Source organism: Typopeltis vanoorti, chromosome 22 (assembly GCF_054136105.1).
Source record: "Typopeltis vanoorti isolate ZY-2024b chromosome 22, IOZ_Tvanoo_1.0, whole genome shotgun sequence".
Lineage (NCBI taxonomy): Eukaryota > Metazoa > Arthropoda > Arachnida > Uropygi > Thelyphonidae > Typopeltis > Typopeltis vanoorti.
Window position 1 is genome coordinate 27,335,064 of NC_143570.1, and position 22,530 is coordinate 27,357,593.

Sequence of the window (22,530 nt, forward strand, 5' to 3'; positions counted from 1 at the left end):
TACAACAGACTGTAGGTCCGAATTCCATTGTCGTAGATATCTAAAAGTTTAATCCCTAGTACAAGGTCTCCTCTTAGCCTGCCCACAGTGCAAAATGTGCAATAAAAACACATACTTTTGCTTATATACTATAGACAAAATATCATAAGTGTAATATGTAATGTAACAAAAAAAATACACTAACTATACATCATACTATACAAACTATATACTAACTAACTATATATATATATTCACTGCTGATATCCTTCGCATTAAACAGTCTCACTTAACACATTTCCGAAGTTGCGTTGTATAACTGAGTTTGCGTCAAATACCGAAACTGGTACATAGAAATGTAAAATAGTAAATTACTACGTCATCTGTGACTAATAATACTAATAATATGCTTTACTAAAGGGTCTTTAAGGCCAGCAATGAGCCCAAATTAAAATTCGTAACCATAATTTTAGGATAAAGTGCTTAGTCTTATGCTAAATATATTGCGTGTAATCTTCTAGCCGTTTTAGCTCGTTGTGGCACGAAAAACTATTTACCGGCAAGGACGATTTGTCTATCCACACTCACCTTCATTTGAAAAGTCCTCATAAAACTTCGAGTCCTATGACAAGATTCGAACCTAGGTCTTTCCAATCATAAGAGTCGCAACTGATTGAGATCAGGGAATTCTTAATCTATAACTGAAGAGATTATTAAATTTTTATCACTTTGCAGAAAATTTAGTATTTTCACCCAGACGTGCAATGTAACTTGATTTTTAAAGTAGTCGGTAAATTTGTGGTCGATAAGCCATCTTGCCAGTTGGAAATAGATGAAAATAAGTCTTCGAAGGAGAAAAATTCCACTTCAGTATAGAAACAGCTAATCACATTCAGATGATAAAGTCTTTATAAATGTAGGTTCTGATCGTAAACGGGATTCGAATTCAAAGGATACACTAAGAAAAGTAGATGGGTTCCCATATAACAAACTATTGATTTTTTGGTGTTTTCTGTGAATATCGAAGTATTAATTACTAAATATCGCTAGTTCCAGAATGCATCATGGTAAATGCCTATTCAGAAGTTTTATTCGTTGCACTTTTATATTATTATTATTTATTTATTTATTTATTTTATTTATTTATTTATTTTATTTTATTTATTTTTTTACAGAACACGAATACCAAAGAAAAGACACCAAAGAATCAAAAAAAAAGTTGGTTATGCATATAATTAAATAATATTTTAATATAAAATAATTTAAGGTGTATTAAACGTTATTCAGGTTTTTTTTTAAAAAATTAAAATATAATTGAAAAATAATTAAAATATTTTATATTATTATTTTTTTTTTAGTATTATATAAAAATAAATTGAATATAAATGAACAACAATGTTACAACAAAACTTATCTAAATACTGCCATATTTCAAACCATAGCGCTTGAGATCCAATTGAAATACATCAGAGTGAGTAATTGTATTGTGGAAATTTTTATCCTCAATGTAAGGTAGCTCACAATAAGAGTATGACCAGTTAGAACACGTGCTTGTCCGATGTTTTATTGCACCTAAAACATCCATTCTTCCCTCTGAAAACCGTTCTATCAACAAGAGACAGGGATACAAAGAGACAGTAATGGCTGTTATTGAGAAGAGAATTACAGTTACTTCAACTTGGAAGAGTGCTGTATTTTATTGCTAGGATTAGGACAATTTCAAATGAACACCATTTATGGTCATCTAAAATTGACCGTTTAAACAAGATTGTACTTTAAGAATACTTTGTTGGAGAAAAACTCAACTAAAAAGAGACTTGGGTGCTCGTATGCTAAACCACATACAAAATCAGATTCTAATACTGAAAAATGTGCCGTATTTAAAGTTTTTTTTTTTCTCGTTTACTGTAATTTATTTTATTTTATTACTTCTGAAATACATTATGGCTAAATAATAATAATAATACAAAAGTAAATGCGTGGTGAGATCTCCTCATTCACAGTTATCTGCTAAACAATAAAAATGGAAAACAATCGCCGTTAAATAAAAGTAAACTCTTTCCCACATGCTTGGGCGCTGTAAAAAACTGAAGCACTTCTTTCGATAAACATAACTTTCTATATTTGCATTTTTTTCTTATAAAAAGAGGTTATTTTTATACATAATTATTTCATATATAATTATTTATTACTATGTTTAAAAATTTTAAATGGATTTCTATAATATAATGATATACTAGTATTAGTCTAATACACCTTACTAAAGAAAGCATAATAATCAATTATAAATTTAAAGAGAGGAAAACGACTAAAATTGTTGGTGAATTTTATTGCTGGTGCAATGCAAAATAAAATAAATATACTGATAGTTGAAAGAAGCTTATAATGCGATAAGTTTCGTATGCAGGGTGATGAGTTTTCATACCCATCCCCACGGTTTAATCCAAAAGTCTTTCATGCATGGGAAAAATACTTTTGAGAAATATTTGCATACTAGTATAAAATAAATAAAGTGTATTTGTATCATTTAAGTAGCTCTTAAACGGAATAACCTCACTTCCTAAACCTAATATGTAAAATATAATTTCTGAGCTTCTTGTGTGATCTTTTCCTTTTTGTGAATAAATCTTGTAATGCGATTCTGTTGATTACACCTCTTTTAAAAAAAGAAAAAAAAACACCGAATACTATTCGTTTAATTAAGACAAAGAACAAAATAAAGATGTCGAATGATTCTTTGAATTTTCTGAAATTAGCTTGAAGGACTGATTATTAAGATGATTAAATATTTAGTTGGAAACAAAATGCTAAGATGAAAGCTTCTCACGTTCCTTTTCGTGGAATGAGGGACTACCCAGAGTCGCAAAAAAATTTGAAAAATCTGATGGGTGACATGGGGAAAAAGCACATCGTAAGAGTACACCCGGATATGCAAAAACTGTTGCAACGCACTGACCGGGTTAAACTTACGTGTGACTCAAATCTACTCCAATTAAAAAGATGATAAACAAAAGTAAAGAGTCACACATATCTAACGTCTAGAAAGAAATTATTTTAATATGCATATAATACATATATAATTATCTATTCTTATCTTATATTAATTTATAAGAAGTTTATATATTATAATAATATGCTACTATTTGTCTAATACACCTTTCTAAAAAAAGCATAATAGAGGGCAATTGACTAATTCGGGAAGCTGTAGCCAATGAAGCATTGACTGGGCTATTGCCATGACTAGATTTAACTCAATAACCCCATCCACACAGATAGCTCAATAAACACCCCATTCACACAGATTTTCTGACTCATATGAAGAGTCAAGAACTCAGTCCATCTCCAAAAAAAATTAACATAAGTTAAACACAAGTAAAGAGTCATACATATCTAACGTTTAAAAATAAGTTATTTCAATATATAGTTAATACATATATAATCTATTATTATGTTATATTAATTTACAACAATTTTATATGATGTAATAATATGCTAGTATTAGTCTAACACACTTTACTTAACAAAGCATAATAATGAATTATAAATTCATTATTATGCTTATGCTAAGATATTTCCCGTGTGGTGGCTGGGATAAGAATAGCTCCAACGCAACTCATGCGAGTCGTAAGAGGCGACAAAATGAAGGCAGAGTTTCGAGAGTTTTTTGCTCTCTCGGGTTTCTTCCGGAATTTTTCTCCCGGTGAGAGGGGGGGGCTTAGATTCCGGGGGTGTTGCCCTGGGAGAGCATTTTGAGTCTCCGGGTGGGTGTTCTCCGGCATGGCCAGTGAGGGGCTTTGTCGGTGGATGCGTTTCCCTGGAATATGAGTGATTCTGCTCGGTGGTGGGGGAGCCCATCACTGAGTGGAACCAACGCTGAGTTGGGCGGTCTTTCAGCCACCATAGAGGGATCGTCCTAATTTTTAGAGTTTGGCTTTACTTTAACAAAAGCCCCAATGTAGCTCATGCATGTCATACCAGGCGACTAAAATGGGTATCCTGGGAGGGTAATGGATGGCAATGCCGTAGCCAATGAAGTTCTAACTGAGGCTCGGCTATTGCTGGTACCCTCCTGCCATAATCAGAGCTTTACATAACTCAATAACACCCTATCCTTCATTGTCTCCTCTTCAGATAACGGGGAATATGAAAAGCATTCTTGCTTCTCCCATCTAGCCAGTCCTTTTAAGAATATTAAGATATGCATAACTCTTATTCTGTATAATTATTAGATAGATAATAAAATAAGTAGACACAAGTGTCGTATCTAATCTAACATAAAATCTTATCTAATACGGCATAAGTGAAAACTGCTATACTGGAGTTAAAGCCTGATATTGAATAGCACGCATTTTAGGGGCTCATCTAACTATCCGATCATTAGACGGCTAATATTTTTGTTTTTAGTAGAAAATTACATGCATTTTAAAAATAAATTTTACTTTCATTTTAAAGTAAAACATAGCAGTGCTTCTTTAAAAAAAAAATACGTTATGTGCAATTTGAAGTAATGAATCTATGTGAATCCCACACGTGAACGATTACTTGTTGATACAGTAGCAACCTGGATTGGCGTGCTTTGTTGAATGGATAGGCTCCACTCTTGATCCAAACAAGCCTTTTGGGTTCGAATTCTGCTTTGGATATTTGGCGGTTGTATCCAGTCGGAAGATGAATTTCAGAGACGACCATCTTGCTAATTGGATGTCCGATTTGGATCGCATTTTTTTGTTTTCAGAATAGGATTTCAAGATCCTTTAACCTATCCACGGTACTAATGTGTTAGAGTCCTTGAGAGGAATTGAAATAAAAATAAAGTGGGTGCATAAGAAATATAAACACACGAGAAGTCCTTGTACTGATGTTTTTTTTACTTCACTACTTATTATTATTATTAGTTCGGAAAAATAATAATAATAAGTATTTTTTTTTTTTGGATGTCCGCGCGGTTAGCCTTGTGGCTGTGCGCTTCGCAACCATATGCCTGGGGAAGAAGTGTCCTGGGTTCGATTCCGGTCAGTGACGTGAGGAGCTGAAGGATCTGCCATAGCCGAGTTAGCCGGTCTTGGGGGGTGAACAGTAGGGTTTATCCTAGGGTTTTTCATCCCGCAAATCGGCCTTGAGAACTCAACACTATGGACATAGGATACGGAAAGGAAGTGAGATGAGAGGAGATTTTTTTGGATAAGAAACTTAAGTTGAAAACCTTTTCAAACAGGGAATTCTGAACTAGCGAACTTCGTAGTGATGGTTGATTGTTTTGATTAACAACGCAACTAAGATCATGACAGTGACCAGCATATCATGTCTGTTAAGTGTTTTTGGAACCATTTCGGCAGGAAGGTCTTTAAAAGATTTTTTTTTTTTTTTTAATGTAAAGCATGAGAATAAAGTTCGACTCATACCTTATGTTGGGCGTAAAGCGTAAATCTCAGCTGAAATAGAATTCCATTCGCAACGGACATGGTTTGAATGATCAAACAAACTGTGCTAGCAATAGCGAAAGTCGCAAGTGCTGCAAACTCTTAATTTGACGGCAACGTCGGCGCTACCGTTTCAACACATTTGTTCGTTCACTCAAATTTAACCGAATTTGCAATTCTTTTCCACTTTAATTTTGACAGTGACGGTTTTTGAGAATTTAACACGCTAAAGCCGCTAATGTGATATTGCTCTTATTAATGTTGTCCTTTCTTCGCCTGGCTGTGCCCTGTAAAATAGCGATCACTAAATTAATTCGCTTAAATCCGAATAAAATCCATCACTGTTTGCACGAGTTTAAGTGACTATACAGTGTAGACAGTAGACACTGTAAATAACCGCTCGTTCAACATCAGTTTCAGCGCAGGCTATAAATTAACACCTTTTTAAGATTATAATATGTTACACGAAGGTTCTCAACATTTGAAGGTTCGACTCAGTTCCCGATATCTTCTCGTCCCCCAAATGCAGGTCCTATGTTAGAGAATCTTCCCTCTATGTCACTGATACCTCAGAGAGCTTTAATCAGTATATTCTGTGCCTAAACGTCTTATGGGTCAATTGTATATCTAATGTGTTTGACCAAATGTAAGTGTATTCTTTATGCCAGTTTTTCTGAAATACGAAGGAAAAAAAAAAAAAACTACCCCATATATTTCGTAACAATTTTTCTCACATTAGCGACAAGAATACAATCTCGGTGTTTTTGTGTGTCATCCTTCCTGCTGGGCTAAGGAAACTCTGTGTGCAGTGGCACACCGGGCAGTGAAAATCATCGACTCCCAATATGTGATGCCAGTCGGACTGGCATAAGACTTAAAAATCTACATGTGAGAATGAAGTTAGGAAACAGATGCAAAAAAAAAAAAAGAGAAAAAAAGTAGATTCAGAATTTTTCATTTCAAAATAAAAATTAGTTAATCAAAACCGAAGTGAGTCTATTGGAGATATTCAGGTGTGAAAAATGGATAAACTTACAGCATCAAGATTACAACGTTAGAATTTAGAAAAAGAAAAGTCATGTAACCACTAATTATATTTTTTTGTGTGCAATGATTTCCGTATTTCTCAAAAGCATCTTAGAAATTACGAAAATCTTAAGGCAATTTCAGTTTAGTATGTAAAAAATACATGAACACCGTTTTCAAGAAAAAAAAAAAGACAAAATTTGTTGCTCGGCGTAATAAATACTTCTCTTACTTCAAAATAAATTAGGATATTTTTTATTCGTTACATCACTTTTGGTATACGAAAAAAAGTATTTATGATACAGGGTTTATTAATGTACAGTGCGTTAAATCACTTGAAGTGTTCTTTTAAGTTTATTATAGATATAAATAATATTTTTCTTCAAGAAAACGATCTATTTTATATTTTAATTATTTAAAAATAATGCAAATTATTTAAGCTTTAAAATATTAATGTATTTTTTAAATAAACTTGAATTTATTTATATTAAAGTTTGTTATAATTAACACACCTAAATTATTTATTTAGAGGTGAATTTAAAATAGAGAAAAAGAATGGATGTTAACATTAGTGTGTACGTAGTACGCATGTCGATTGGGCTGTTTACTTCTCGCTTATTTTGAAATTAGAGGTGCTAAATTAAAAAAAAAAAAAACATTTCAAGATCAAAAATTACATTACAACATAACTAAGTCGCAACTCGGTGCACCACAGCAAATAGCTCTATGAATGATATTATTAACGAAATATAACTAACATCAAGTTATAGACTTTTTAGTATTGATCTGCGTTATTTCAAATTCCTGAGGGATGCAAACTTAGAACACTAAAACCTACTCTTCCCTCCCAAGAAATAATTTCAACAAAATTCAACCTTCTCTAATGAATTCTTCACTACAGAATTTGTAACATTTAAAGCTCCGGAGATTATGCGGTCTGGAAAGTAAACAAGATAATTAGACTGGTTATTCACCTAACCTTTAACCTCAATGATACTATCTCTGTCTGCAGAGAGCTACCGTTCAGTCTGCCTGACTCAACACTCTTAACTAGGTTTAATCCAGCTTCTAAATCTCTCGGAGTTTGGTATTTCATGAGTAAGTCTGTGTCTACAAGTATAAAGGACGTTAGCAGACACAAAAATGAATAATTATTTCAATGGTGAATCTTTACTATGACATTAAAGTATGTCTAGTATGATAAATAACTTTTAATTGGTTGACATTATTTTTCCCTCAGCAAAATGAAAATCCTCCTCATGTTTAGGTAAAGTATTAATATAGGAATATAATTTTATTTTCTATTATAATTTATTTGCAATTTTATCAAAAATACTTCCTATAAAGTTTATTAATTCGAAATATTTTAAATATATGATAATACACCATTTTGCTATTTGTATATGAAAATATATGAGAAACATGATGACTGCTCAGGGAGGGAGCTAGAATTTATTCAAATACCCTTGGAGGGTAATGGATGGCAATGCTGTACCAATGAAGTTTAACTGAGGTTCGGCTGTTGCTGTTACCCCCTTGGGTGATGAGATTCGAGAGTTTTTGAGTTCGCTCTTTTAAGGTTTTTGCCTTAAGGGAGCAATTTGAGTCTCCGGGGAGAGTGTTCTCCGGCACGGCCCGCTGAGGGGCTTTGTCGGTGAATTATTTTCCTCGGAATTTGAGCGGTTCGGCTCGGTGGTGGCGTGTGGGTGGAAGGCCATCACTGAGTGGAGCCAACGCTGAGATGGACGGTCCTTCGCCCACGAATGAGTGGCCTAGGGATCGTCCGAATTTTTAGAGACGGCTTTACCTTTAAATATGGCAATGCTGTAGCCAATGAAGCTCTGAGGCTCGGCTATTGCTGTTACCCTCCTACCATGATCAGAGCCTTAATAGCTCAATACCACCTTATCCTCTACAGATAACGGGGAAGATGAAAAGCATTCTTGCTTCGCCCCTTTAAGCCAGTCCTTTTAAGAAGAATGGCTGCTGTGGTGACCGGGATAAGAAATAGTCCTAACGTAAATCCATGCGAGTCATAAAAGGCGATTAAAATGGACGCCGAGTTTCGAGAATTCGCTCTCTCAGGTTTCTTCCGAAATTTTACTTCCAGTGAGGGGGGAGGGGTTGTCCTGAGAGAGCATTTTGAGTCTCTGGGGAGGAGGGTATTCTTCGCGTGGCACGTGAGGAGCCCTGGAATATGAGCGGTTCTGCTCAGTGGTGGTGGTGGTGGTGGGGGGGGCACTGAGTGGAGACAACGCCGAGTTGGACGATCTGTGGGATCGTTCTAATTTTTATACAGGGTTTTACTTATGTATCAACCCCAATGTTGCTCATGCATGTCGTACGAGGCGATTAAAATGGGTATCCTGGGAGGATAATAGATGGCAATGCTGTAGCCAATGAAGTTCTAACAGAGGCTCGGCTATTGCTGTTGCCCTCCTGCCATGATCAGAGCTTTCTATAGCCCAATAACACCCTATCCTTACACTGTCCTCTACAGATAACGGGGAATATGAAAAGCATTCTTGCTTCGCCCATCTAGCCAGTCCTTTTAAGGACTTAAGGATGGCTGCTGTGTAAGAACACCGTTCTGTTTATATTTATCGTTCTCGTATTTTTAAAATCTCCTTTTACTGTTTTTCAAACATTTGGGAATTTATTGAGCCCTTTTCCAACATTTACTTCAAAGAGAATCTAAACTACCATCACTTTTCTGATGTATAAGACGTCTGTTGCATCGCTTCTATTATATTGACAAGGCACTGTATATTTTACTTGCCCAAAAGCAACAAAGATAAATCCTGTCAAGAAAAAATAGGTAGCGATGAATCTTTAAAAGTGGAAACTAGCTAAAGTGCAAACACAAATAGGCTTTCCATTTGAACCAAAAGAGAAAAACACTACAAGAAATCGCACCTCTCACGCGCCTTTCGAAAGTCCTCTGTCAAAATAAACCCTTGTGTCATTTTGCATTTTCTTGATCTTAAATAAATAGTGTCCGTGAAGACCATCGGTTAAGAGAATAGCACTAACCTGACTTTATTTATATCCTGAAAGGCACCAATGTCTGTGCATTATTTTCCAGATCCTTCTGTGTAAAGCACACCTGGGATCGAGATTGCTCGATCGATAGTAAAGAAAAGATAAGGGAAAGAAAGAAAGGGGGGGGGAATAGGGAAAAAAGTCATCTTCTAGACAACCTTACCACGAGCCATGCGGGTATGGCAGATGCTTTTGACACTGGCTTCGAAATTTTGCCGTATGAGGTGAACAATGTACTGCTACAACCGACCACTGAAGCTTCAGATGGGAAAGGGATAGAAAAAACTACACACAATTCAATATTTAGGTGTGAACGTACGTTAAGGTGTACTCTTTTTCTTCAGTTTCTATATCTCCGACTACTTTTGGGACTTATTTTTGCTTATTACGCTATCGGTAACATTTGGGCAGTTTGGGATATCTACAATATCCTGTGGTAACCATAGCGACCGGCAACAATGATAAGCTGCCAATAGATGGTCAGAGAAATTGTTCAGTTTCAAACTCATTGTTAGAAACGTTTCCTAATTGTTAAGATTTTATTTTTCATAATTAATAATAGTTGCACATTATTAAATAAAATGATACTCTGAAGGCCTTTTGGCTATCGATCCATAGAAATAAACATTTGTCATCCGAACTCAGGGAGACTGCTGTCGGAACCCATAGATTAGCCATAGTCTCGGAGGGCAATGAGTCACAGAGGAAACCAGGTGGTCAGTGGCCATCAATTGTACTTCGACACTGGATCAACACTAAAGTGGGAGTCGTACAGTATCAATTGGTATGTTTTAAGTTCAAAACAGGGTAAAGCGATGGAGAGGGGGGGGGAGACAGAAAGCGGGAGTGAAATGATACAAGAACTGTCCAGAACTTAGTTGGAGGTTTATTTTTAGATGTGTCTTGAAACGGAAGTGGAAGACACATTGACAGACGGTATGTGCGACTTTCCAGTCACTGTGAAACGACTAAACGCGTTATTAGAAGCGGAGGGAGGGTCGGAGATTTATGCTCATTTGTAGAGCGGATGCAGACTCCTTGTTAACTGCTGAAAAAAAAAAAAGGGTCTGTACGGGGGAGGAAGAATTACTCTCGACACTTAAATGTTACCAGTATTACCAATAATAGATGCCTATTGATTCCTAACATAACTTAGTCAGCTGTTCTGATTCAAGATCGAAAATATCTTTATCTTGTTAGAGAGAAGATATCTTGAGTCCAACATCCCGTTTTACTTTGGCCGGAAGTTCCAAACTTTTCTGAAAAGCAACTCCTTTTTGGCGATTTTTTGATTGCCGCTATAAAAGTCAGGTTCTGTGAGAGCATATTATTTACGCAGACATATCGCTACTTTCTAGCCTGACAACCCTCGGCTTCTCCTTCTTAGAGTCGTAAGGCGTGCTTCGTTTCGCTCAGTGAGGTCGTTATTTAGAACACCAGCCCGTTTTTAAAGGTTAAAGGACGATGCTAAAGCTCGCGCGCACTTGCATCTTTGAAAATATAGCTTTTGCAAGGATCAAAAAAATATTACCAAAACTTTCACTTTTTACTTCAGCTTCGAGCGTTACAGTTAAAATTTGAGATTTAGGGAGGGATTACAATTGAGAAAAACATCTTTTCCCTTTAGTAGCAACTTGGTTTTATTTCATTTTATACTTAAAACGTAAACGGTCCACTTCATTACATCGCTATTTAGAAGGAAACACGTGGCGCCACCTACCGTGTTTTTACTATTGCCGTTTTTTATTATCAGCATTTGAGTAAAAACTATTTTAACAGCCATAAATATTACATCGCTATTTTAGAAGGAAACACGTGGCGCCACCTATCGTGTTTTTACTATTGCCGTTTTTTATTATCAGCATTTGGTAAAAACTATTTTAACAACCATAAATATTGACGAAACTTAAAACGTATCGTTGTTTAAACGTAAACGGTTGATCCCATAAACGAAATACAGATTACATAAATGGCAAGAGGGGGCCCCTGTAATAACGAGACCTTGAGTTGGTACGAAAGCAGAGCGCTTAGAAGAGAATGTTATTTGGATAACATTACTAGCAGTAATTGGATAATTGTAGTGCGGGGTAAATGTTCGTGAGGAAGAAGAAGAAAAATAATGATGTGAGATACAATAGGTCACTCAATTGCATGTCTTGTGGTATGCGGTCAAACAAGGCACATCGTAGATACCTAACTTCCTGTGGTAAGGAAATGGTTTGCTTCTGTTTCCAAAGATAACGTCTTTAAGGAAGTTTAAGGAGTCTTACTATCGTGGAGAGGGAGGCTAGGTTCTATTCTTGAGGGGAGGGGAACATCAAAGACAGTGACCACAGAGAATGATGTGTGCTAGCAAAGGATATTATAGAGAGGCCCCACGTGGTATCTAGCAACGTAAAGACTCCTGAGTTAGAAGGTAAATGGCTGAAGGAGTTTAGATTGCGACTTTATTTTATTTAAATAAATAGGATTAAAATATTTTAGACTTGAAAAATAAACAAAAATGAAAAAAAAATTCTAGTGGTGAAAAATTTTTCAATGAGTTGCCTTGGTATTACGCTGAAATCGACATTTCCATATTAGAAATATTTTGCACCTGCACTGTAGTTTTCAACTGATCACAGGAGCCTACGTGAGTATTTCCAATGCTCTTTGGAATGAATGACCTGGTTTGGAATCCTGTCTATATAAACTAAGAACATTATCAGGCCTTTCAATCAAAGGTGAGTTAGTCGGTCCCATACGGCGGTAGCGGGGTTCCCTTCTGAAAAATAGTTTTTTTTTTTTTTCATCCCGTCAAACAGACAAATTGGACAAAATACCACACGCAATTTACAGATATAATACATTAGCCTCACAGTCTTAGTTTGCCGTAAATCCAAAGTTTATCACACAGACACCTGAACATTATCTTCAATGAATCTTCTATCTCCATATTTGAAGATGATTCATACTTCAGAGATGAGATCGTCTACGTGTGTTAGGCCTACTGGCCTGTTACAGAGCTATCTTAAGTCCTAGGTCATACCCATCCGGAGGATAAGGTGACTAGGCCTATGCCTCCCGGTATATTCTATGGCAGTAGATGTGTGTTCACGGGGTCTGCTTTGCGGGAGGACCGCAAAGCAGGCCCCGTGGACCGCAGGGTTTTTCTCCCCAGTTTATCAGGGGAGAAAAACCCACACAATTTCGATAGCTAAAATATGTTAGTTACGGGATAAAAATCACTATACATTTACGTGTAGAAAATAATGATATCCCCTAAGACAAACTCCCATCTTTAAGTAGTTGGCTCCCAAAGATCCTCAACAATAAAACTTTTATTTAAAAAAAAAAAAGTATAAATAAATAAAAAAGAACACTACCTTAGCACGCGCGCCGTACCTATCTCCGTTACAGCTCCGTCAGGATCACTTCGGTAATTTATTGTCCGCGCGGCTAGCAAGTCTTATCTCAAATTAAACCCCTATAGCGCAGAAAACGCTGTCTTAAATCACATACACTTCAGGAACACAACGCAAGCTATACAAGTGTATGCAACCCACAGCCACGGAGTTATTAGCGTCAACAAAAGACCACGCCTTTACGGTAAAACGCGCGCAAGCACCAAGTCGTGGGAAATCGCATGTACTTGCAAGAGCATGAGATGCAATATGTGGCCGAGGTGGATCTCTCCGTTAAACAAAACAGCGGTAGCGAACGAAGAAGGTAAAAGCACAGATCGATCTGAAAAGAATGAAGGCTATAAAACACGCTACAATGATAGGGTTGATATATAGATTCGTTAAAAACATTACTTTGGAAACTTTATCTACTGTATATTACATTTTATTTATTTATTTTTCTGTTGCAATACTTTTAAATAAAAATTAAGTATTGTCATTTCGTTTTTTTCTTTCTCACTGTGCAATTGTTGAGATACGCAAGAATGCCCATTGTTACGTCACAATGGTTTCGTTTAGTTTATTGCTTTGATGTATATTTTATTTTCATTGTACTATATCAGTAACTATATTTATTCCACTTCGTATAACAATAGCAACTGCTATTGTCAAACGGTTGGTTGATCGATTTGCATTTACGGCCGTTGGAAATAACTTTATCAGGGTTTTTCAACTAAAGGGGAGTTAGCCAGTCTCATTTTTCATCCCACAAAAGGCATACTAGTTATTAGAACATACGCAATTACAGGCATAATACGCTGTTTTCATAGCCTACAATAACAAATAAAGAATAAGGTAAAAAAACCCTTAAGAATGTATTAAATTTAAAATATCTATTTTCAGTTTAATATCACTGACGGCATGGCAAAAGTCTATAACTGAGAAGAGGGTCCGCCATTGTTTGTGACCGACTAACGCATACTTAATCGTAAAGCCCTTATAAAGGTTTATTGGATTTCCCAAGGGATTTGAACCGAGGTCTTTCCTCACTTGTATATTCCAGACCAATGGCCGATTCAGCTTTTAGGAGGGCAAATTAAATGTTAATTACATTTTAAACCTATCTCGTTTTAGTAATACAATTTATTCATCGTTCTCTCTAACTTGTGTGATATAGTGTACTGATAACGCCGTTTGTATAGGACTGTTTATGCTAATGAGTGTCTACATACGGTAGACATTCGTCAGCATAAATGTTAAAACACAAGTATAATTATTTCATTCCCAGCAGCAAAATATAACAGAATCCCATCATTCAAAGCCTTTATTCCTACTTCTATCCTCTCTCACGGGTTCTTCGTCACATCATATAAACAAAGCCACATTTACGATGTATAACCCAAAGGACCAATGGATTTCTACCACCCTTTATTCTCCGGCGGGGTTCGTAACGTTCATGCTGTTCCTGGGGGATTATTCACAATCTATTCGGTTCATTCAGGGAACTTTTAATTAGCGTCTAATACGCACCACATGGGGTTTTTCGAAGAACGATGTGGCAGGCGTGAAGGACGGTCGAACGTGTGTGTGTGTCCTCCCCCTCCCCATACTGCTTCGCTGTCCAACTGTGCGAATGGCTGCCATGTTACGAACTCTTCGGACTGTAGCTAATACTACTGTTCATAAATGGTGTATCTGTGTTTAGTGTAATACTGCATAATACGTGCAGTACATGTTACGTCACCAATACATAAGTAAAAGATAATTCCATTGCATATGTATTGTATTTTTCAATGTATAGCTAACAATCAATTTATTACAAAGAACGAAATATCTTCCATTGTTGACTTTTACTAAAACATGCAACTTTGTTACCATGGCGACTGCTCGTTTAATTTGTTGTAGCTTTCATTGTGACGTTACAGTAATTGTTGCCTTCGTGTTCTAACTTGTTTGACTAATTTATTCATTTTTGCATCACATTGAAAGGCTGACTGAGGAAGTAGCCGGGGGGGGGGGGGAGAGGAAGATTTAGAGAATGTTTACGCTTGGGAGCTGATAAGAAAATCCCCTTCTAACTTATCCAAGGATACTTTGCCATTCCGAAATAAGAAGCTAACTTTCTATCGAATGGACTACTTACGTTAAGATGCAACCCCCTACCAATCGCATAGTCAGAAAAAAAGAAGAAAATAAACCTTATAGATGGCACGCCATCTCACTCTTTAGCGGCTACAATGTTCTGCAATAGGCAACTCATCAATCCTAACGGACCGCCATTGTTGCAAATAGGACTCTCATCGGCTACGTTAAGAGCCAAGCGTTAATCCCAGGAGGAGAACGGATTATGAGGTAATAAACAAGATTGAAAATCATAACACGGAAGAATGAGGTAGTAAACTTGATTCTTGCAGAATTCATTTACTGGCGGCAAAGATATGGCGGGATCGATATTGAAAGCTCGGGAAACGGCTTATATATCCGAAAAAAAAAAACAAAGCTCACTCCAGACGACTTCGCCATCTCGTAATAAGTACACCAATGGATTCATTTCCATTCCAATTAAATTTATAAGAAAATGTAGGAGGGGGAAAAAAACAAATAATTTTTCTATTGCAATATCCCGTTTTTCATGTAACGGTGAACAAAGAAAGTAAAAATGATTGAAAACCCATTCTGCATTGTAAATTGATATTTGGATATGTGCAATGCGGAGATACGTGGTTTTGGAAATACGCAGACATCATCCGAGTCACGTGGTCCCTGATTCTTTTTCCAATCTTATTGGAAATAAGATTTTTGAAGACACCTTTGGCATTTCTTCTGGATCAAGTCCATCCATCACTTTTAAACCAGTGAGCTACAGTTCATCCATTTAAATGGAGCATCATTCGGAAAGCCGAATTTAAAATATTCACAGACTGCACTTATCGTAGCGTCCTCTAGCGACACTATGCTGAAATAAACTACCAATGTTTAAGATGAAACTTGCCACTAGTTATATTTTTTTATACTTGCTAAATATTTTTTTTAAACATAATAGAGAACATTTAGGAATAAATTCATGCAATCGTTGCCACATGACCAGAAATATTATAAAGCCACAATTATGTTTAAGATCAGAAAGAACGTATACTCTATTACCATTTTTATGTCTAAATTCAACTGCAATGCAATCCTATACAACGCAATTTTCTGCTACTATTCATGCAAAAAATTTTCAATTACAAACTGCCCTACAAGAATCCCTCTTCGACCTTTGCTTATTTCAGAATTTCATGGATCGCTAGTTCCGTCCTTTCCCCCTACCTATCTTTTACCGATTCACTCCGGAAGCAAGAAATAATCTTATATTTGATGTAAAGATTTAGTTCAACTATCTAGATTACAAAATAAACACGAAACAGACAATATGCCAATTTAAAATGACATCAATGTGGATTTCGATTGTTTCAAATGAAAATAGAAATCAACTAATATTTTTTAAAAAGGTATTTAGAAGGTAACCCTCCCCCCAACGGTCTTCATACCAAGTCTAAGGTTGAGGTAAATTATAACATACATAGGACTAACAATATTTGTTTATTATCATTAACCATGATCGTTTTAACCTATCTTTACTATTGTTAACTCCATAATGATCCATCCGAGCATACAATTCTACTCTGACTTTTATTTTACTACTTTCTTTCTATTAGATATCATTATCATATATATTACCGATTTTACAAGAGAATACACTTTTGGGAAAACTTCCTAATCTACCCCTTCAAAGTTAAGCATGACTTCTATACCCAGGACGCACATCATTACCGGGAGTAAGTACTCGAAAATGTTCAAAATTTCTTGCAAGACGCCACCAGTGTCGGATAAGCAAAGTTTTCTTTTTTTCTTTAGTGTTCGCTGGTGTCTGTATGGGGAATGTGCTTTCAAGATAATTATGCTCGAATTAATTGAATAACAGGTAAACACCTTAAGTTCTATAACTGTTCTTTGTAATGAAGCTTTTGGAAAAACTTTTTTTGAAAGAATAGCAATTGATTGAATGAATCAATCACCCTTCGGTGAATCTGTGAATCTGACATTTTAATATAATTATTTAATAGCTCAAGTATTTCTTATTTGATAAAATTGTTAAGGTGTAGGAATTCATTTATGATTTTCGAAATGAAGCAAGCTTTTAATTAAATATTCAGCATTATTTAAATATTATAATATTATTTCCAATTTAATTTTATTCAATATAGATTCAAATATAAGGTTCTACTTAAATATTGTTAGAACGAACAGTGCCTGGTGCCATTTGCTAACGAGCAAACTCCGGCAAAGTGAAAAGTAAATTTGCCGGATTTTTTTATTTTATTTTAGTGCCAACATGAAATGTAGCAATTTTAATTACATTTTATTCTAACACTACACCTGAATTTAGCATTATAATAACCAGAAAGCAATTTCACCGTAGAAAAAGACGGATTTCATAAAATTGAAAGACTTAAATTTTTTTTTTTTTTTGAGTGGACAAGTCGCGTAAACCCTTTGTATACTTTTATAAATAAAACTCAGGTCTTCATCGTCAGTTCTTTTGTATTCTTTCTTTTCTAGACCGTGCACCTGACTGACTTAAGTGTAAGCCTACTGTTAAACAAGTCACTTTCATTGTTTTGGTCGTATTTAGCTTGTGTGGGAAGTTAAACTAGGTAGAAATAAATCACTGGCTTTATTAAGTTGCTGTCATTTTCTCTAAACACAAGAAATAATTCCCCAAGAAACCAGAAGCATCTTTTCCCTCTACTATTTCAGAAAATTTACAGCCTTCTCTAGTCTGCAGCTACGCAAACAATTACCTCCAGCTTCCACAGACAATATAACGGCAGAGAAAGCTATAATTTTTTGGCCAATACTGCTTGCTGTCCTCCTTGCTTTTGAGTAAACACATGCCTCGTTTGGCGACTGAAGATTCAGCGCTTTTATTCTTGTGTTTATGATTTAAAAAAGTGAAAAAAGTTTTCTATTAAATTAAGAGATTCCCGATATTATCTAGATACAGCTCTAGTCATAGCTGTAAAAATTCATCCTTATTAGAATTTATTTACTTTGCATTAAATATTATAATTGGTGTTTTAAAAATAGTTTAATATTTTGATAAAATCAGTAGATAATTTTATATTTTTAAAATAAATAATTAATTACTTTTATACTTCTATGAATTATATATAACTTTTCCTTTGCTAATGGCTACACACGGTCATATCCACTTTGGACACTTAACACTATCTGATAGCCGCATCACGAGTTACTTAACGCGTGGGAAAATTTACGTTATTAGCAGACATTTGCTGGTTGTAATAAACAGCGATTGGATTGTTTTAGTTTGAATTTTATGAAACATACGATATGACGTAGTTATAATTGTTGGTGTCAGAAGAATTAACATCTATTAAAAGCCCTAAATAAAGGCATTAATGACATTTTTACTACGAAGTAATTGAAACCTTCGAATAAAGATAATAGTTTGGATTTTTGTATTTGTATATGATTAAAGCGAAATATATATATATATAGCGTGACCTTTAAAAGAACTTAAGATGTTCTGCTTATTTCACGTTAGAATTGATATATCCAAACTATATTGATTTTAAGATCCACACTGTTACAAGGAAAAAAAAAAAAAAAAAAAAATGGGGGAGGGAATGTACCGATGTCAGAATTCCAAAGATCAATTTGGGATATTTTTCGTCGAAGTTTTCCTTTGCCAACACACACACTCCAAGCACGAGCTGTATTTACGTACTAATTGTGGCATTATTTATTTGGTCTTGAAATATATATATATATATATATATTTTTTTTTAAAGGAAAATAAAGCGGTGGTACAATACCCGGAAGTATTAATTTTTGGAGAGAGGCACGGGTTTTTTGCAAGATTCTTAAAAACAGTTACAGAAGAACGTGTTAGAATACATTCATGCTACGTGACGCGACTATTCTACAAGGGTATACAAGCGCCTCTGAAAAATGGTCATTTTTATGAACCCTAAAATAATGCAAGTGGTCTTATTGTTGCTTTTCCAAATATCATGTGACAACAGTTGTCGAAATGTGGTCACTGTTTAATTCCAACTTGTCTCAGAGAAGAATGTTTCTAGATAGGGTGGGAGAGGGCGCCCACTGTTGTGTAGTTTAAGGTGTTTAGTTCGGAGGAAGAAGATACATCTCCCCCCTTACTCTTGCTAGGACTGCTGTGAATAAAATATCAGACATCAGTTTTTTTTTTTTTTTTTTTTTGCATTTGTCGTTAATGTTCCGGTACCTCACTTTGTCTAGTTTAATGTTTTAAGGCTCTCTTTTGATATTTGTATTCATTTGGTACCTGTGGGAAAACCAGAACCCATTTATACTATACAAAATTGGTTTAATAAAAGGAGTACTGAATCTAGAGTATTTTGTGTGTGTGTGTGAGAGAGAGGGGGGGCTTGAAATGTTTGTATTGTCTTAATTTTTTAAAAAAAAATCAAGAGAATGATTTAGCATCCTGAGGAACCCTACGATTAACTTTTTCAAAGAGCGTCTCTTTGTAAAAGTTGTTTCAGTGCAGTGTTAATAATCTTACAGTGAAGGGCCCCGGAGACTTCGAGGCCTGAGGCAAAGGGTATTTATGGGACCAACTATTGTTTATAATGATGTACAGGGAATCTGATTTGGGATCCATTGATGCTTTATCTATTCTTGATTATACACCTGCTTATTTCTTCAATCAACCTTTACTTTAAATTTTATCTTTGGGTGTTTCACTGAATTTTAATCTCCATGCCAACAATCAATAGAACTGCCAGTTGTGAATGTGCTTTTATTCTTGGAAAAGTCACTCAAGTGTCGTACAGGTGAAGTTGTATTTATAAAACTTCCCAGAAGTTATTTTTATTGCCGTCTCCCCTCCATCTATTTCGATTTGTGTATATTTGCCTTCGTAATGACTATTTCTCGAAACTACAAGACTTATAAATGCAACTATTTCATTAGGAAGTTAAAAAAAAAAAAGCAGCCATTTCTATTATGATTATAATTTTATTATGCATGTTATGGGCCGTGTCAATTACTGAAGAGTTAAGGCCCGACATATGGATAACGTAATACCAAATGTTGCTTTTTGTTTTCAAATACAGACCATTTACTACATGTACACTGTATCCCATGGCAATGAATGAATAGTTGCAGTAATACATTCATTTTAGCTTATAATTGACTTTAATATTATTCGTCCAATGGAGACACTTCATTGATTGAATGTTCTGTCGCATTTGGAATTCATTTTAACTGAATAATGGAATATTTATGATTTTAAATTTTAAAAAAGTTGTTTATCGTATTTCGGTTCATGACTGGGGCTTTAGGGATTTTTCAGTGCTTCAATTATGCAGGCGAAGGATGTAATTAAGAAATTTTTGCTGATCAACTGATCCCGAGGCATCTGGATCGGGTCTAAATAGAATACTGTTATCCGTTTCTACTGCATATTTGGATCCTAATCATCCGAAGTTAAGTTCACGGATCTCTGTTTATTAAATTTGTTGCCGCATTGATCTCTCACACTTCAATATCGGTCGGTAGTTGAAACAATCGGTGCCGAACCTGTCAAAGCACTTCAGTTAATGTTTACAGGCGAGTGGAGACCAAACTCTTATGACAAACTTGTTCCGATCTTTTTTTTCGGCCCAAATATCCAACCTCCTGTCATCCCGTCGCAATCTACGGACACCACAACATTAAGCGGACGACACACACACGAAACCATAGCGACGTGTCTCCTTGTGTGCGTTCCACAATCGAAGGTCAGATAGGCGCAATGGATATCCGGAGAGCGACAGGAAAGAGCTTATCACAAGCGGTTAGGAGTATGTCAAGAAGACGGCGGTAGATGGAAGAAGTGTACGAACTTCCCTTTTCTCTCTCTTTCCTTCTTTCGCTCGTGATTGCTGATTACAACGTCGTTTGTTTTTTGACGCCACCCACGAGGACTTTCGTTTGCCCTTTTTTATCACGGGAGGGAGATTGAGAAGGTGTGTCGCCGAACCCGTAGTTCCTCATCCGTACGTCCACCACACCCTCGTTCGTTCGGTGCGTATAGGAACGACAAACCCGAAAAATCCCTCCGCTCCCTTGACGGATCACGGCGACGGCGTGTGGCGATGAGTCCGTGCGGAAAGCCATGAAAGCAAAGTTTAAAGCAGGCGAGAACTTCGCGACACCAAACGGCGGAAGATTAAAAAAAAAAAAAAAAAAGAAGTTCTGATGGGGGGTAAGCAGGTGGACTTCCAAGCCGTGCGCGACAAGGATTTTTTTTTTTTCTTAGTACAATCCGCCGAGATTGATGCCAATGCAACTAGCAGGGAAAGAGAAGGCCTTCGAGTCCTTAGCGAGACAGGTAGAAGCGAAATCCCTAAACTGCCGCTGCCGCGTTCCGTACATTAAAAGACGCGTCTCTGTGAAGCTCGGCCATAAACGCTGATATACTCGTCGACATTTGTGACAGGGTCTTATCGTCGAATCACGGGGATTGCGATTCCAAGTGGGTACATCTTTCAAAGGAGGAAGACGGACTTGCCGCAGTCTCTGGCATCCCTCGAGTATCCACTTTAAAGTTCTTCTATCTGTTTCTCCGTGCGCAAAGAGACGTAAAGGAACACATAATTCTAGCTTTCGGTAGTCTGGGGACGTCTAAAACTACAGTTTTCCTGTTACGGTTAGGAAGTGGGAGGCAAGTCCGGAGTACTTACGGAGAGATGTTGGATGTCGGAGGGACTTTTTTTCCCGTCCATCATCCTCGGTGACGTCGACTTTAAAAGTGTAAGTTATTTGTAACGCGTGTGACAGTATAGGCAATCATCGAACCCCCCCCCCTACCCTCACTCTAAACAAACTGACATGCTTTTCCAAATTAAGTAAACAATGGGGTCACTTACTCTATGGAGAAGGCCACGATGGAAAGCTTCTTCATCGTCGGATCGGCTCCAAAACGGTCCTCCGAAAGCACTCGTAACACATTCACAATCCACGATTACCGTGAAAAAGCGTCGGTCCTCCTTCGCTTTTGGAAGTCCTTAGCAGGCTTTCTTTTTTTTTTTTTTTTCTTTTTTTACCGGTGGAGATTAGTCAGAAGAGAATTTTAAGTCCATCGAACCACAAGAGTAGCAGCACCACCACCACTCTACATCGCACCATACCACTAGCACAACTCAAACTGTACGTCAGTGTGCAGCTCCGTTTTATCAGCGGTATGCCAGCTCCCTCTACCGACACAATTTCGAAACTGACGCGCGCCTCCCGAACTACACACTCACTCCGATGAGAGCGCACCTCCCGAACGACAACACAGTACTGGTCTGTCGATTTGGCAAAAGGCACAAACCATGTAAGCGTCCCACCCTCTCGGTTTTTTCCCGACATTGGTGTATGATTGGCCTTCTCGGTCTCTTATCTCGTTCACGTGACTGCTGATGGGCCAAGGACTCTACACCGTATCTGAAAACGGTAACGGAGACTCCCCTCCCCGCGTTTTCTCTTCCCCCCCCACGTCTTTCTCTTTCCCTCGGTCTGTCCTGCGATGTCGAATGAGGGGGCTTGCGAGCTATAACAAAGCTGCTCATCGACGAAGCGTAATGTCAAGAGCTACACCAGACAGA

General features: G+C 36.6%; 1 pseudogene across 1 annotated transcript in view; it reads right to left on the reverse strand.

The window, feature by feature from the left end:
• Positions 1-22,115, reverse strand: part of LOC150094261 (toll-like receptor Tollo pseudogene) — a 92,543-nt pseudogene extending 70,428 nt beyond the window's left edge. Inside the window, exon 1 of the transcript XR_016550221.1 lies at positions 21,811-22,115. The product of XR_016550221.1 is annotated as a toll-like receptor Tollo pseudogene (transcript). The remainder of the gene's footprint in view (positions 1-21,810) is intronic.
• Positions 22,116-22,530: the final 415 nt, after the last annotated feature.